Here is a 16,106-nt window from a genome sequence, read left to right as displayed (position 1 = left end):
TCCTATTGCCTTTTGACCCTTTGGCAGATCAGCAGCCACCCAGGTTCCATTTTGATGAATGGACTCCATTTCTTCCTCCATGGCCTTTCTCCAGCATGCCTCTTCTAGAGCTTGTTCTATGTTCATTGGCTCATCAGCTGCTAACATGCACACCCCACTATATTCAAAATCAAGTACTTCATTTGTTGAGTCATACAAATCTGCAATTGTTTTGTATCTCTGTGGTACCCCTGCTAAAAACTGAGGACTCTGCTCAGGAGGAGATACCCAACCTGTAGCTGTACTTGACCACTGACTTTGAGGTGAATTTGGAGCATGAGAGGGTCCTGCTTCACTGTTATGCGTAGCTGAGAGTTCTCCCTCTGAGTCTTGATTCACCGGTACTGAACCTTCACTGTCTTCTACTATTGTCGTAGCTTGAACAGGCAATTGATGATCAACTATAAAAGTTTCAGTCAACTGAAAGCCTGAGTTGTCTATGAAATTTTCCCAGTCCCATGGTTTACTCTCTTCAAAAATTACATCTCGGCTAACAACTAGCCTGTTAGTCATAGGATCAAATAGTCTGTAACCTTTTGAGCCTGACTCATAACCTATGAAAACCATTTTGCTAGATCTGTCAGCCAGTTTATTTAAACCTGGACCAACCAACTTCACATGGGCAACACAACCAAAAATTCTCAAAATGACTGACACTAGGTTTCTTTCCATGCCAGGCTTCGAAAGGAGTCTTAGAGATTAGAGCTTTTGTGATTGACCTGTTCAGTAAATAAACTGCTGTCCTGACAACTTCTCCCCAGAAGACAGATGGGACTTGCATTGTTTTGAGCAAACATCTAGCCATTTCAACCACTGTCTGATTTTTTCTCTCTACTACTCCATTCTGTTGTGGGGAATATGGAGTTGTAGTATAGTGTTTGATTCCACCTTCACTTCAGAAAATGGAGAACAGATTTGAGGTAAACTCACCACCCCTATCTGTTCTTAAAGCTTTCAGTTTATTTCCAGACTCAACCTCGGCCCTTTGTTTAATTCTCTTGAAACATTCTAACGCTTGATCTTTGGATTTTAGCATCTCTACCCACATGTATCTACTGTGATCATCTACCACTAGCAAAAAATAAGATGCACCCCCTATGCTCTTGGGAGCAATCTGACCACAAAGATCTCCATGGACTAGCTCAAGATTTTTAACTGCCCTGAAACCTGACACTTTGGGAAATGGTTTCCTGTGTTGTTTTCCTAGGACACAACCATCACAGACTTGCTCAACTTGCTTCACATTTGGTATTCCAACCACCATGTTTTTGTCACCTAGACTTTTTAAAGCTCTGAAGTTCAAATGCCCCAGCCTGGCATGCCACTGCCAGGCCTTTTCTTCAGACTTTGCCAACAAACATACCAGTGTGGATAAACCAAACTTTACAATATACAGTCTATTTGAAGTTCTAGGAGCAGCAATCAGTAATTTTTGTTCCAGATCATAAACACATAGTTTCCCATTTTCTCCCTTAAATGTAAAACCCTTTTCTTCTAATTGCCCTAAACTCACAATATTACTCTTCAATTCAGGAATGTAATAGACATCTGTCAGTACCTTGTGACCTTCATTTCGATCTTGCATAATTACTGATCCCATACCTTGAATCCTCACATGAGATCCATCACCGAATTTCACCGTTCCTCGAACTCTTGTATTGAGTTGTGTAAGCATTGTTCAAGTTCCTGTCATATGATTGCTGGCACCTGTATCAAGTACCCAAACATCATTAGGAACTGTCACTGGCACAATTTTCTCGGTTAGATGAACCTGCTGGACTGAATCATGCACCACATCGCACATGGACAACATCAGTGCGCCGTGTTGTTCAACACCGCTAACAGCCAGGTTCGCCTCCGGCCGTTGTTGTTCCTTGTCCTTCTTCGAGCGCTTGTAGTCGACCGCCCAGTGGCCGTAGATGCCACACTTTCGGCATCGCCTCTTTCGCCGTGGTGTGCCCTCGGAGGTCAACTTGACCGGACCTGATGCACCACCCTTAGAGCGCGACGCCAACTTGTTCTTGGTGAATCTTCCAGTGAAAACACCACCTCTCTCCTTCGGATTGGAGCATAGTCGATGCTTGTTCTTCTCAAGCCAGTCCTCCTCGGCGAGGAGTCAGCATGTCTTGTCAGTGACCTGGTCAACCTTGTTGTCGATCCGATCCTCCGTCGCACGCAGATGTCCCACCAGCTCATCAACAGTGAGTTCCTTCAAATTATAGAACATTTCAATGGTAATCACTACCTGAGTGAAACACGTTGGGACCACGCGCAAGAATTTCTTGACGACGCGAATATCTTCCACCACTTCGCTGAGGGCTCGAAGATTTTCGACAAGGTTGCTGATGTGCATGCCGAAATCCTCGACGGACTCGCCGTCCTTGAACTTTATGTTCTCAAATTCTTGGAGAAGCTTCTGTGCATTCACCTCCTTCACTTGATCGGCACCCAGACGCATCATCTTCACGGCATCCCAGGCTTGCTTCACAGTGTTGCGCGCACCAAGCGATTGCCAGACAAGTGGACTTGAATCATGGGATTTGGTTTGTCCGGTATGCATCTATTAGGGTCAAGTAATAATGATCTGGCACATGCAGGCCCACTAAGAGGACAAAGGAACATGGTGCTTGAAGCTATAATTGTCTGTCCAATTTTTCAGATAATTGTTATATTCATATCACTATGATCTCTGATAGGATAGTTTCTTTGGTTCATCTTTTTTTAACATATTAGGGTCAAGTAATAATGATCTAGCACATGCAGGCCCACTAAGAGGACAAAGGAACATGGTGCTTGAAGCTGTAATTGTCTGTCCAGATTTTCAGATAATTGCTATATTTATATCACTATGATCTCTGATAGGATAGTTTCTTTGGTTCATCTTTTTTTACATATTAGGGTCAAGTAATAATGATCTGGCACATGCAGGCCCACTAAGAGGACAATGGAACATAGTGTTTGAAGCTGTAATTGTCTGTCCAATTTTTCAGATAATTTCTATATTCATATCACTATGATCTCTGATAGGATAGTTTCTTTGCTTCATATTTTTTTAACATTAGGAATGGTGCATGGCAAAAAAATCTGAAAAACCTGATCTGGTACACCTTCAAATCGAATAATCACACATGGTCAACATCCTAACAGAATCATTGTGTACAGATAGCTGCTTTTACTTGGAAGTAAAGCTGAGGATGAAGATGTACTTTAGAGGAAATGAAACCCTGTAACGATAGATGAGTAGAAGATGCTAAAGGGTGTTGCACGAATATGCTAGAAATGCTAATAGGACTAGCAAAATTTTGTTTGTTTTAATAGTTCAGAATGATAATGATCTGTTGTTACTTAGCCTGTAAACCTTCCTTGCGCCACTTTGTAAATAACAACAAATTAGTACTACAAACATCTTTATCATTTGGTTTTGCTGCAAAGCAATCATTATGAAGTTTCTAAAATGTGCTTCCATCCACAGGTTTGATCCTGAAACGGGACTCTTGACTCGTTATTTGAAAAGTGCTCATAGAAGGCCAATTGGATCAGGCTCATTTTTCCCAAGGTAAACCTCAAATACACTCATGTTGCAGACTACTATTTTACTTCGTTATTTGTTTCTTGACTTCTGATTTCTCATGCAAATGGCATGCTTTAAAAAATTATTCACATGCAATCTACAAGCAAAAGCCACAGTTTATAAACTTAGTAACTGACACATAAAACAAGGAATAGCCTTTCAAAAATTACTGACATATAATATGTGTGATAGATCTCATAACACAAAATTTGATTTACTTATTTTGGGTTGATAAAATAAAACTTGAAGCAAAAGAGAATTTATTAGCTGCAACTACTCTGCTAGATGACGGTCACTACATTTTCTAGGACCAATGGTGTTCCCAAAAGAGTTTTAAGAGAGCGGACAATAGCGTAGCTGCTTGACAGCCGAGCTTGGATAAAAATCATAAGCTGCGTCGTAACAGTACATCTGTAGATGTTTTAGTCAACTATTTGCAATAATTTTTTATGATTTTGCACCATGCGTCTGACCAGCACAAGTGGTGTTGTTTCTTATTGTACTAGCTACATGCAATGTTTTTTTGTTTGGATTCATCAGAGTTTGCATCCTGTTGGAGGAGAAATCCAAGAATAACGATCTTTATAGGCATAAAATTATATATATCCATTGAATTCTGATTGAAAAAATGGAAGACGGAGGTTAATAAATGATGGGAATAGAAGTGACTGTTGTGTGATGCATTGGCATTACATTAACAGACAGGGTTGCAAGATGTTAGTAGTTTAGGCCTAGCTGTGTGTATATATGTATATAATATTTGGAAACAAATCAGATACTACTGATCATACTAAAAAGGAGAAATGTTCTTAACTGGATATGCTATGTGCTAAATCGTAATGCTTATTTTGTAAGCTTCTAGCCCTATAAGCTGTTCGAGTAGCTCCAGTGTTGTAAATCTATGTGACAGTCATATAGTTCAATTTACACACTATCAGCATCGACAAGGGGAGAAGATTCTTCGGTTCAACGCTTCAGCTTGGTATGAACCAAGGCTGCTTAAACAAATAAAACTTTGGTTGCATCTGTGGACCTGCGGAGGGGGTGGGGGTGCTTCATGAACCAGGGCAACATGCTGCCACTAAGTCATTCACTACCTCCAGCTTTGTTTGGGCTCAAATCCGACGATGGCACTTGATCTGTTGCACTGTGATCTAGCTCATCGAACCACCAGTTTTCAGTTCACACCACCAGTAGGATTGTTCAAAATTTGACCCTTAGTTAATGTTTTCTTGGTGATGAATGTAATGTAAACTTAGGATATAGGACAAATGGCATGAGGTCACTTGCTTAACTATATACTTTGGTGTTTTGTACAGTGCAACATGTTTAACTATTTTTTTCAAAACAATCATGTGCCCTTTACTCGTTTTGTTATGCCATTTTCCCCTTGTTGTAGGACGAGTTGGAAAAACATCTCTTGTGCTGTGGTATGTGAATAATGTCTTCTCAGACAAACATGAAGCAACAGTTCAAGCCTCTTATTTGACAAAACGCCTTGTTGTTGAAGGTGTGCCTATTACGCTATCTATATGGGTGTGTTGTCATCTCTTTGATATGTATTAATTTTGGTTGAATATCCATTAGCAAGAATTGTTTCTAATTTCGTAGTTGGGAAGGAATTTGTGTCGTGTTAGTGTATTTTTGCTGCAATATCATATTTTTTTATTTAAAGATACCTTGATTAAAGTTATGTAAAAGTTCTACATCCCACCCATCTACTTTGCATTATTAGTATTATTTTATTACAAAAAATGTTATTATACAGTTCGTTAACTTAATTGGTTTGTTCCATATGTACAGATACATGTTTTAGAGTACTTTTTGCAAAGATGCTTAGGTTTTTGCATGTACTTTTTCTTTTTTCGAACATGCAGGAGAACTGCATTATTGCATTATAGATTTTTTTTCTTGAATGCGCAGGAGAACTGTGCATCCCTACTACTAATTAAGCATCGACTGTAGGCGCCGGCGCGTGCATGCCCCGCCTCCCTTTCTCTGGCATGCAGGCCCACTGTGAACATAGAGAATACATGCCCCCGCCTCCCTTCTCTGCTATGCTGGTCCACTACGAGCAGAGAGAAGCGTCATCAGCCCATGCGCACAGCTCCACCGCACTCCGCGCACAGCTCCACCGCACCCCTGCACACCGCCGGCCCCACTCTTGCCTCGTCTCGCCTCCACCACACATCTCCACAACACAGGCCGACGGCCGCAGAAACCTCGCCTCGCATACCCCTGCCATGCCCCGCCTCGACTCAAAATCCCTGCCATGTCCTGCCTTGACTCAAATCCGTGATCTCCAATCCCGGCCATGTCGCGACTGCCGCTAAACCCAGTCAGGTTGTATTACATGTCACTCTGTCAGGTAATTGGCTGAATTCTAAACATTGAGTCTATGTCCGGTTGCAGAGTGTACTTATGAAGGTCAAGTGTTCTGAATTCTGAACACTGACTGTTCGGATCAGCTGGGTGTGCCTTAATTTCGGGTTGTGGTTGTTAGTTCTTTGTGTGTATGTCCGGCTGCAGAGTTTGTGTCTTTCTAAAAATTGATATGCCTGCTAAATTGTTGGCCTGTCTTTTGGGCAGATTTACAGAGAAGTAAAGAGAAGTTGTTTACATTTAGTCACCCTCTGTATCTGAAACAAGACTGTGTTTCTACCTTGTCTTTCTCATGGTTCTTAGCCTATGGCCGAAGCTTCCATGCTTGATTCTTCAAACGTCCAATGCAGATCCCTTTTCTCTGATGGATATGCTGATATTCAAAGCTGTGGAAGAGCAGGTCAAGAAGAGGGTAGCGAATAAGGCAAGGATCTTCGAGCAGAATGCCACTGATAGTGAGTGCAAGGTCGATCCTAAAGTGCTCTCCAAGCTATATGATCAGTGGGTGATGCCACAGACCAAGGATGTCGAAGTTGAGTACCTCCTGCGTTGTCTTGACTAATCACCGATTAGCTATAGCTATAAATTTTATGTATGCATGGTTTCAGTTGCGCTCGAACCAATTGTCTCGATCTTGAATGGACATTTTGATGTTTATTTCATGAATGTTCAGGTCAACGGCAAGAGAAACCAATTGCGTTGTATGAGTTTTAGATCATAACTCAAGTTTTTTTGTAGATCTTGGTGCTATTTCATTTTATGCGTCATGTTTCAGTGATTGATTTATAGTAAACATGTAAGATGTAAAATGACCTTTATGACAGAACCAACTGCAAGAACAGAATATTCTGAGGAACCTTTGTTGAAGTAAATGTAATCGAGTTTCCTAGCAATCTTGTTCCTGCTGGTATCATATTTCTTTGAGGCAATCTTGTTCATCAACTTTATACGACTCTTGCTATGAACAGAAGTTATGTACTTGTCCGGATTTTGCATATCATAGTGATGTTTGTTGATCTGTTCTATTTTTTACTCCCGTTGCAACGCACGGGCACAGACCTAGTTAGCATTTAAGGGTGTATTAGACGACAAACTCTACTTAGTTGATTTTTCGAAAGAGGAGACGATCTAGATGCATGCTTAATAGCTAAGACTAGCATGGGCTGGCTGTGGCATCGCCGTCTAGCACATGTTGGGATGAAGAACCTCCATAAACTTCTAAAGGGAGAACATGTGTTAGGACTGACAAATGTGTATTTCGAAAAAGATAGACCTTGTGCAGCGTGTCAGGCAGGAAAACAAGTGGGGAGCACTCATCACAACAAAAATGTGATGACAACATCAAGACCACTAGAGCTACTACATATGGACCTCTTCGGACCCGTCGCCTACCTTAGCATCGGGGGAAGTAAGTATGGTCTTGTTATTGTTGATGATTTTTCCCGCTTCACTTGGGTGTTTTTTTTGCAGGATAAATCAGAAACCCAAGGGACCCTCAAGCGCTTTCTAAGACGAGCTCAAAATGAATTTGAGCTCAAGGTGAAAAAGATAAGAAGCGACAACGGATCCGAGTTCAAGAACTTACAAGTGGAGGAGTACCTTGAGGAGGAAGGGATCAAGCACGAGTTCTCCGCTCCCTACACACCACAGCAAAACGGTGTGGTAGAGAGGAAGAACATGACGCTTATTGATATGGCGAGGACGATGCTTGGAGAATTCAAGACGCCTGAGCGGTTTTGGTCGGAAGCTGTGAACACAGCTTGCCACGCCATAAATCGGCTCTATCTCCATCGTCTCCTCAAGAAGACCTCATATGAACTTCTTACCGGTAACAAACCCAACTTCTCTTACTTTCGTGTATTTGGGAGTAAATGTTACATTCTAGTGAAGAAAGGTAGAAATTCTAAATTTGCTCCCAAAGCTGTAGAAGGGTTTTTACTAGGTTATGACTCAAATACAAAGGCATATAGAGTCTTCAACAAATCATCGGGTTTGGTTGAAGTCTCTAGCGATGTTGTATTTGATGAGACTAATGGTTCTCTAAGAGAGCAAGTTGATCTTGATGATGTAGATGAAGATGATGTTCCAACGGTCGCAATATGCACCATGGCGGTTGGAGATGTGCGACCACAGGAACAACAAGAACAAGATCAACATTCCTTCTCAACGAGGGTGCATCCCCCAACTCAAGATGATGGACAGGTTCCTCAAGAAGAGGCGTGTGATCAAGGGGGAGCACAAGAAGAACAAGTTATGGAGGAAGAAACACCACTGGCCCCTCCAACCCAAGTCCGGGTGACAATCCAAAGAAATCACCCCGTTGATCAGATATTGGGTGACATAAGCAAGGGAGTAACTACTCGCTCAAGATTAGCTAACTTTTGTGAGCATTACTCATTTGTCTCTTCTATTGAGCCTTTCATGGTAGAAGAGGCATTGCAGGATCCGGATTGGGTGTTGGCCATGCAGGAAGAGCTCAACAATTTCAAGCGAAACGAAGTTTGGACCCCTGGTGCCACGTCCAAAGCAAAATGTTGTGGGAACCAAGTGGGTGTTCCGCAACAAGCAAGACGAGCACGGGGTGGTGACAAGAAACAAGGCTCGACTTGTGGCAAAAGGTTATGCCCAAGTCGCAAGTTTGGATTTTGAGGATACTTTTGCTCCTGTGGCTAGGCTAGAGTCTATTCGCATTTTGTTAGCCTATGCCGCTCACCATTCCTTCAGGTTGTTTCAAATGGATGTGAAGAGCGCTTTCCTGAACGGGCCGATCAAGGAGGAGGTGTACGTGGAACAACCCCCTGGTTTTGAGGATGACAGGTATCCTAACCACGTTTTTAAGCTCTCTAAGGCGCTCTATGGACTTAAGAAAGCCCCAAGAGCATGGTATAAATGCCTTAGAGATTTCTTAATTGCTAATGCTTTCAAGGTTGGGAAAGCCGATCCCATTCTTTTCACTAAGACTTGTGACGGTGACCTCTTTGTGTGTCAAATTTATGTCGATGACATAATATTTGGTTCTACTAATCAAAAGTCTTGTGAGGAGTTTAGCAGGGTGATGACACATAAATTTGAGATGTCGATGATGTGCGAGTTGAACTACTTCCTTGGGTTCCAAGTGAAGCAACTCAAAGACGGCACCTTCATCTCCCAAATGAAGTACACTCAAGATCTTCTCAAGTGGTTTGGGATGAAGGACGCCAAGCCCGCAAAGTCACCGATGGGAACCGACGGACATGTCGACCTCGACAAAGGAGGTAAGTCCATTGATCAAAAGGCATACCGGTCTATGATAGGATCCTTGCTATATTTATGTGCTAGTAGACCGGATATTATGCTTAGCGTATGCATGTGTGCTAGATTTCAATCCGATCCAAGGGAGTGTCAGCTTGTGGTCGTTAAGCGAATTCTTAGATATTTAGTTGCTACGCCTTGCTTCAGGATCTGGTATCCAAAGGGGTCTACCTTTGACTTGATTGGATACTCAGACTCCGATTATGCTAGATGCAAGGTTGATAGGAAGAGTACATCATGGACGTGCTAATTCCTAGGAAGGTCCCTGGTGTCTTGGAGTTCTAAGAAACAAACCTCTGTTGCCCTATCCACCGCTGAGGAAGAGTACGTTGCCGCAGGACAGTGTTGCGCAACTACTTTGGATGAGGCAAACCCTCCAGGACTTTGGCTACAATCTGAGCAAAGTCCCACTCATATGTGACAATGAGAGTGCAATCTGCATGGCGGATAATCCTGTTGAACACAACTGCACTAAGCACATAGACATTCGGCATCACTTTTTGAGAGACCACCAGCAAAAGGGAGATATCGAAGTGTTCTATATCAGCACCGAGAACCAGCTAGTCGATATCTTTACCAAGCCTTTAGATGAGAAAAGCTTTTGCAGGCTGCGTAGTGAGCTAAATGTCTTAGATTCGCGTAACTTGGATTGATTTATAGCATACATGTGTTTCATGCCCTTGATCAAGTTATTTTATTCATTTATGAGATTTATTGTTTATTTATGGTGCTCAAGTTATGCAAGGGATCCCCGGACCTCACAAGTCCATGTGTGAATGATGCACATATTTAGGGGAGAAGTGCTACAACTTGACCCTTTGAGACTAACATTTGTGCTTGAATTTACATGATGTGCGGCGGGTGATGCCGAACCTGCGGGGCACGCGGTGTCATCGGCGACGGAGGTGGGGACACGTCGGGGTTTGGGCTGGGAAGTTGGCACGGTGGTGCCGCTGATCTCATTTTGTCCGGAGGGAAGCAATGTCTGAATTTTTTTCTACTAGAAATACAAGCTATGAAAAATGCAAAAAAGAAAAACAGAAAAGACTAAATAGGAAACTTTGTCTTTTACTACTCTCATGGCCCCAGCTTCGAACACTGGAGTTGTACTAAATAATTTTAAAACAAATTTGACGAACATATAGAAAGATAAGATATACTAAACAGTTTTTTTTTGAAGAAACCGTTTCTTATGAACACTAGATGGCGCAGGTATCTCTAGTCGTGTTATCTATCTTACCTCTTATTTTAAATTACACTATATAAATAATGCAATTTATATTTTAGTGTAAAACAATATTTTTGTATGATTATATACACGATCTATTCTCCACAACTTTAAAATCCTTTTTAAGTGTGAAGCGGTCTATTTTTAGGTAAATAGCCAGAGTTGTAAAAACGTGGCTCGTACTCTTACTCCTTTAGGAGAACATTTAAATAAGAGTAACGGCAGAACATACTTATAGAGCATATTCAATTATATATATATATATATATATATATATATATATATATATATATATATTCAACTATATATATATTATAAGCTCTGGTCTTCTAATAACTAGAGAATGCTTAGGTTCACCGGTGCCAGCCGATTCAGCCGCACCAGGTTCGGGCGGCTATAAAAACACCCCCAGACCGCCAGAGGTTATGTTTTAGCGTTAGCGGCGGTTCCTCGGATGTGAGGACTTTGATGTTAATGCTTGTAATGAACGTCTTATCGCTATTACAAAATTGAATGATGAAGTGGCAAGTCTAATGCTCAACTTAAGACTTGCAAAGGTGACTTTGATAAGTTAAAATTTGCTAGGGACGCCTACACGATTGGTAGACACCCCTCAATTAAGGATGGACTTGGCTTTCGCAAGGAAGCTAAGAACTTAACAGGCCAAAGAGCTCCCATTCGCAACAAGGAGAAAGGAAAGGCCCTATGGCTAGTAACATTCAAAGAAATCATGCGTTCATTTATGATAAGAAATTCTTTAGGAATGCTCATATGAGTTATGATGCTTATGATTCACATGCTATGATTGCTTCAAGTTCTACTCTTGTGCATGGTAGAAATATACCTAGGAAAAATCATGTTTTGCATCATGTACCTAGGAAAATGCATAATGAATCTGCTACTGTTTTCCATGCTTGCAACACATCTTTTGTATTTACTTGTAAAAATAAAAAGGTGGTTGCTCGGAAGTTGGGGGCCAAATGCAAGGGGGACAATACTTGCATTTGGGTCCCAAAAGCTATTTTGACTAACCTTGCAGGACCCAACAAGAGTTGGGTACCTAAAACCCAAGCCTAATTTGCCTTGCAGGTTTATGCATCCGGGGGCTCAAGCTGGATTATCAACAGCGGATGCACAAACCACATGACGGGGGAGAAGAAGATGTTTACCCCCTACGTCAAGAACAAGGATTCCCAAAATACAATCATATTTGGAGATGAGAATCAAGGCAAGGTCAAAGGTTTGGGGAAAATAGCCATCACAAGCGAGCACTCTATCTCCAATGTATTTTTAGTAGAATCGCTAGGTTATAATCTTCTGTCTGTAAGTCAATTGTGCCACATGGGCTACAATTGTTTATTTACAAATGTTGATGTTTTTGTCTTTAGAAGGAGTGATGGTTCATTAGCATTTAAGGGTGTATTAGACGACAAACTCTACTTAGTTGATTTTTCGAAAGAGGAGACGATCTAGATGCATGCTTAATAGCTAAGACTAGCATGGGCTGGCTGTGGCATCGCCGTCTAGCACATGTTGGGATGAAGAACCTCCATAAACTTCTAAAGGGAGAACATGTGTTAGGACTGACAAATGTGTCTTTCGAAAAAGATAGACCTTGTGCAGCGTGTCAGGCAGGAAAACAAGTGGGGAGCACTCATCACAACAAAAATGTGATGACAACATCAAGACCACTAGAGCTACTACATATGGACCTCTTCGGACCCGTCGCCTACCTTAGCATCGGGGGAAGTAAGTATGGTCTTGTTATTGTTGATGATTTTTCCCGCTTCACTTGGGTGTTTTTTTTGCAGGATAAATCAGAAACCCAAGGGACCCTCAAGCGCTTTCTAAGACGAGCTCAAAATGAATTTGAGCTCAAGGTGAAAAAGATAAGAAGCGACAACGGATCCGAGTTCAAGAACTTACAAGTGGAGGAGTACCTTGAGGAGGAAGGGATCAAGCACGAGTTCTCCGCTCCCTACACACCACAGCAAAACGGTGTGGTAGAGAGGAAGAACATGACGCTTATTGATATGGCGAGGACGATGCTTGGAGAATTCAAGACGCCTGAGCGGTTTTGGTCGGAAGCTGTGAACACAGCTTGCCACGCCATAAATCGGCTCTATCTCCATCGTCTCCTCAAGAAGACCTCATATGAACTTCTTACCGGTAACAAACCCAACGTCTCTTACTTTCGTGTATTTGGGAGTAAATGTTACATTCTAGTGAAGAAAGGTAGAAATTCTAAATTTGCTCCCAAAGCTGTAGAAGGGTTTTTACTAGGTTATGACTCAAATACAAAGGCATATAGAGTCTTCAACAAATCATCGGGTTTGGTTGAAGTCTCTAGCGATGTTGTATTTGATGAGACTAATGGCTCTCCAAGAGAGCAAGTTGATCTTGATGATGTAGATGAAGATGATGTTCCAACGGTCGCAATATGCACCTTGGCGGTTGGAGATGTGCGACCACAGGAACAACAAGAACAAGATCAACATTCCTTCTCAACGAGGGTGCATCCCCCAACTCAAGATGATGAACAGGTTCCTCAAGAAGAGGCGTGTGATCAAGGGGGAGCACAAGAAGAACAAGTTATGGAGGAAGAAACACCACTGGCCCCTCCAACTCAAGTCCGGGTGACAATCCAAAGAAATCACCCCGTTGATCAGATACTGGGTGACATAAGCAAGGGAGTAACTACTCGCTCAAGATTAGCTAACTTTTGTGAGCATTACTAGTTTGTCTCTTCTATTGAGCCTTTCAGGGTAGAAGAGGCATTGCAGGATCCGGATTGGGTGTTGGCCATGCAGGAAGAGCTCAACAATTTCAAGCGAAACGAAGTTTGGACCCCTGGTGCCACGCCCAAAGCAAAATGTTGTGGGAACCAAGTGGGTGTTCCGCAACAAGCAAGACGAGCACGGGGTGGTGACAAGAAACAAGGCTCGACTTGTGGCAAAAGGTTATGCCCAAGTCGCAAGTTTGGATTTTGAGGATACTTTTGCTCCTGTGGCTAGGCTAGAGTCTATTCACATTTTGTTAGCCTATGCCACTCACCATTCCTTCAGGTTGTTTCAAATGGATGTGAAGAGCGCTTTCCTGAACGGGCCGATCAAGGAGGAGGTGTACGTGGAACAACCCCCTGGTTTTGAGGATGACAGGTATCCTAACCACGTTTTTAAGCTCTCTAAGGCGCTCTATGGACTTAAGAAAGCCCCAAGAGCATGGTATAAATGCCTTAGAGATTTCTTAATTGCTAATGCTTTCAAGGTTGGGAAAGCCGATCCCATTCTTTTCACTAAGACTTGTGACGGTGACCTCTTTGTGTGCCAAATTTATGTCGATGACATAATATTTGGTTCTACTAATCAAAAGTCTTGTGAGGAGTTTAGCAGGGTGATGACACATAAATTTGAGATGTCGATGATGGGCGAGTTGAACTACTTCCTTGGGTTCCAAGTGAAGCAACTCAAAGACGGCACCTTCATCTCCCAAATGAAGTACACTCAAGATCTTCTCAAGTGGTTTGGGATGAAGGACGCCAAGCCCGCAAAGTCACCGATGGGAACCGACGGACATGTCGACCTCAACAAAGGAGGTAAGTCCATTGATCAAAAGGCATACCGGTCTATGATAGGATCCTTGCTATATTTATGTGCTAGTAGACCGGATATTATGCTTAGCGTATGCATGTGTGCTAGATTTCAATCCGATCCAAGGGAGTGTCAGCTTGTGGCCGTTAAGCGAATTCTTAGATATTTAGTTGCTACGCCTTGCTTCAGGATCTGGTATCCAAAGGGGTCTACCTTTGACTTGATTGGATACTCAGACTCCGATTATGCTAGATGCAAGGTTGATAGGAAGAGTACATCATGGACGTGCCAATTCCTAGGAAGGTCCCTGGTGTCTTGGAGTTCTAAGAAACAAACCTCTGTTGCCCTATCCACCGCTGAGGAAGAGTACGTTGCCGCAGGACAGTGTTGCGCGCAACTACTTTGGATGAGGCAAACCCTCCAGGACTTTGGCTACAATCTGAGCAAAGTCCCACTCATATGTGACAATGAGAGTGCAATCTGCATGGCGGATAATCCTGTTGAACACAACTGCACTAAGCACATAGACATTCGGCATCACTTTTTGAGAGACCACCAGCAAAAGGGAGATATCGAAGTGTTCTATATCAGCACCGAGAACCAGCTAGCCGATATCTTTACCAAGCCTTTAGATGAGAAAACCTTTTGCAGGCTGCGTAGTGAGCTAAATGTCTTAGATTCGCGTAACTTGGATTGATTTATAGCATACATGTGTTTCATGCCCTTGATCAAGTTATTTTATTCATTTATGAGATTTATTGTTTATTTATGGTGCTCAAGTTATGCAAGGGATCCCCGGACCTCACAAGTCCATGTGTGAATGATGCACATATTTAGGGGAGAAGTGCTACAACTTGACCCTTTGAGACTAACATTTGTGCTTGAATTTACATGATGTAATCTCAAAGGTGAATTGAAAGGGAAAGGTGAACTTGGACCATGCAAAAACTTCCACTGCACTCCGGTATTAGTGTACTAACCTCCAAGTTCATTCTTAAGCTCCTATTACCTTTTTGCTCTTAATTGACATTTTTGGTGAGGCAATGGGGTTAAAGGGCCAATCATGATCCCGTTTTGGTGCTTAATGCAAAAGGGGGAGAAATTAAGGCCAAAACAAATGAATCAGCTACCACTTGAGGATTTTGAAAATAGTAGAGTTAGAACTTTTGATTTGTCAAAATACTCTTATTGTCAAAATTTGGTCTCTTGTGGGGAGAATTTATGATTATGAGAAAAAGGGGGAGTTTTTGGCACTCGATCAAATTTTCAATTGGAAAATCTCTCTTTGTGCCTAAACATGTGTGTTTGACTTAGAGATAGAAAACGATTTTCATTTGCAAAAACAAACCAAGTGGTGGCAAAGAATGATCCAAATATGCCAAATTAGAGTTAAAAACAATTTGGTCTTCAATTTCAATCAATGTTGCATGTTTTGCATTGCTTTTGGATGTGTTGGCATAAATCACCAAAAAGGGGGAGATTGAAAGGGAAATGTGCCTGTCGGCGTTTCGAGACCGGGGGGTCCCTAGGCCGACGAGTGAAATGTCGCCGCGTGCCCCAGCCCAGATGGGTCGGCGCGAGGCCGAGCGCGAAGGGGGGAGAAAGGTGGCCGGAGACGGGCGTGAGAGAGGTGGAAATCCCGCGGTCTTCGTGTTCGTCCCGCGCCCAGGTCGGGTGCGCTTGCAGTAGGGGGTTACAAGCGTCCACGCGGGAGTGGGAGCGAGCGGCCTCACGCGAGCGCCTGTCTCGTCCTCGTCCCCGCGCGGCCAACCCTCTGTAAGAGGGCCCTGGTCCTTCCTTTTATAGGCGTAAGGAGAGGATCCAGGTGTACAGTGGGGGTGTAGCAGAGTGCTACGTGTCTAGCGGAGGAGAGCTAGCGCCCTAAGTACACGCCATCGTGGCGGCCGGAGAGGTCTTCGCACCCGATTCGTGTGGTGTCGTGGCCGTCGGAGGAGCGCTGGAGCCTAGCGGAAGGACAGCTGTCAGGGCTGTCGAGTCCTTGCTG

At 42.8% G+C, this 16,106-nt stretch overlaps 1 long non-coding RNA gene across 1 annotated transcript; it reads left to right on the top strand.

The window, feature by feature from the left end:
- The first annotated feature begins 1,954 nt into the window (after window positions 1–1,954).
- On the top strand, window positions 1,955–6,729 carry LOC109940216 (uncharacterized). The gene is made up of 3 exons (XR_002262874.2): window positions 1,955–3,595; window positions 5,010–5,120; window positions 6,343–6,729. It is a non-coding gene; the product is annotated as an uncharacterized lncRNA (long non-coding RNA).
- Window positions 6,730–16,106: the final 9,377 nt, after the last annotated feature.

This window comes from Zea mays, chromosome 6 (assembly GCF_902167145.1).
Source record: "Zea mays cultivar B73 chromosome 6, Zm-B73-REFERENCE-NAM-5.0, whole genome shotgun sequence".
NCBI classification, from domain to species: Eukaryota; Viridiplantae; Streptophyta; class Magnoliopsida; order Poales; family Poaceae; genus Zea; species Zea mays.
The sequence above is the reverse complement of the archived record's forward strand: the minus strand, read 5'-3'. Positions and strand labels throughout refer to the sequence as shown.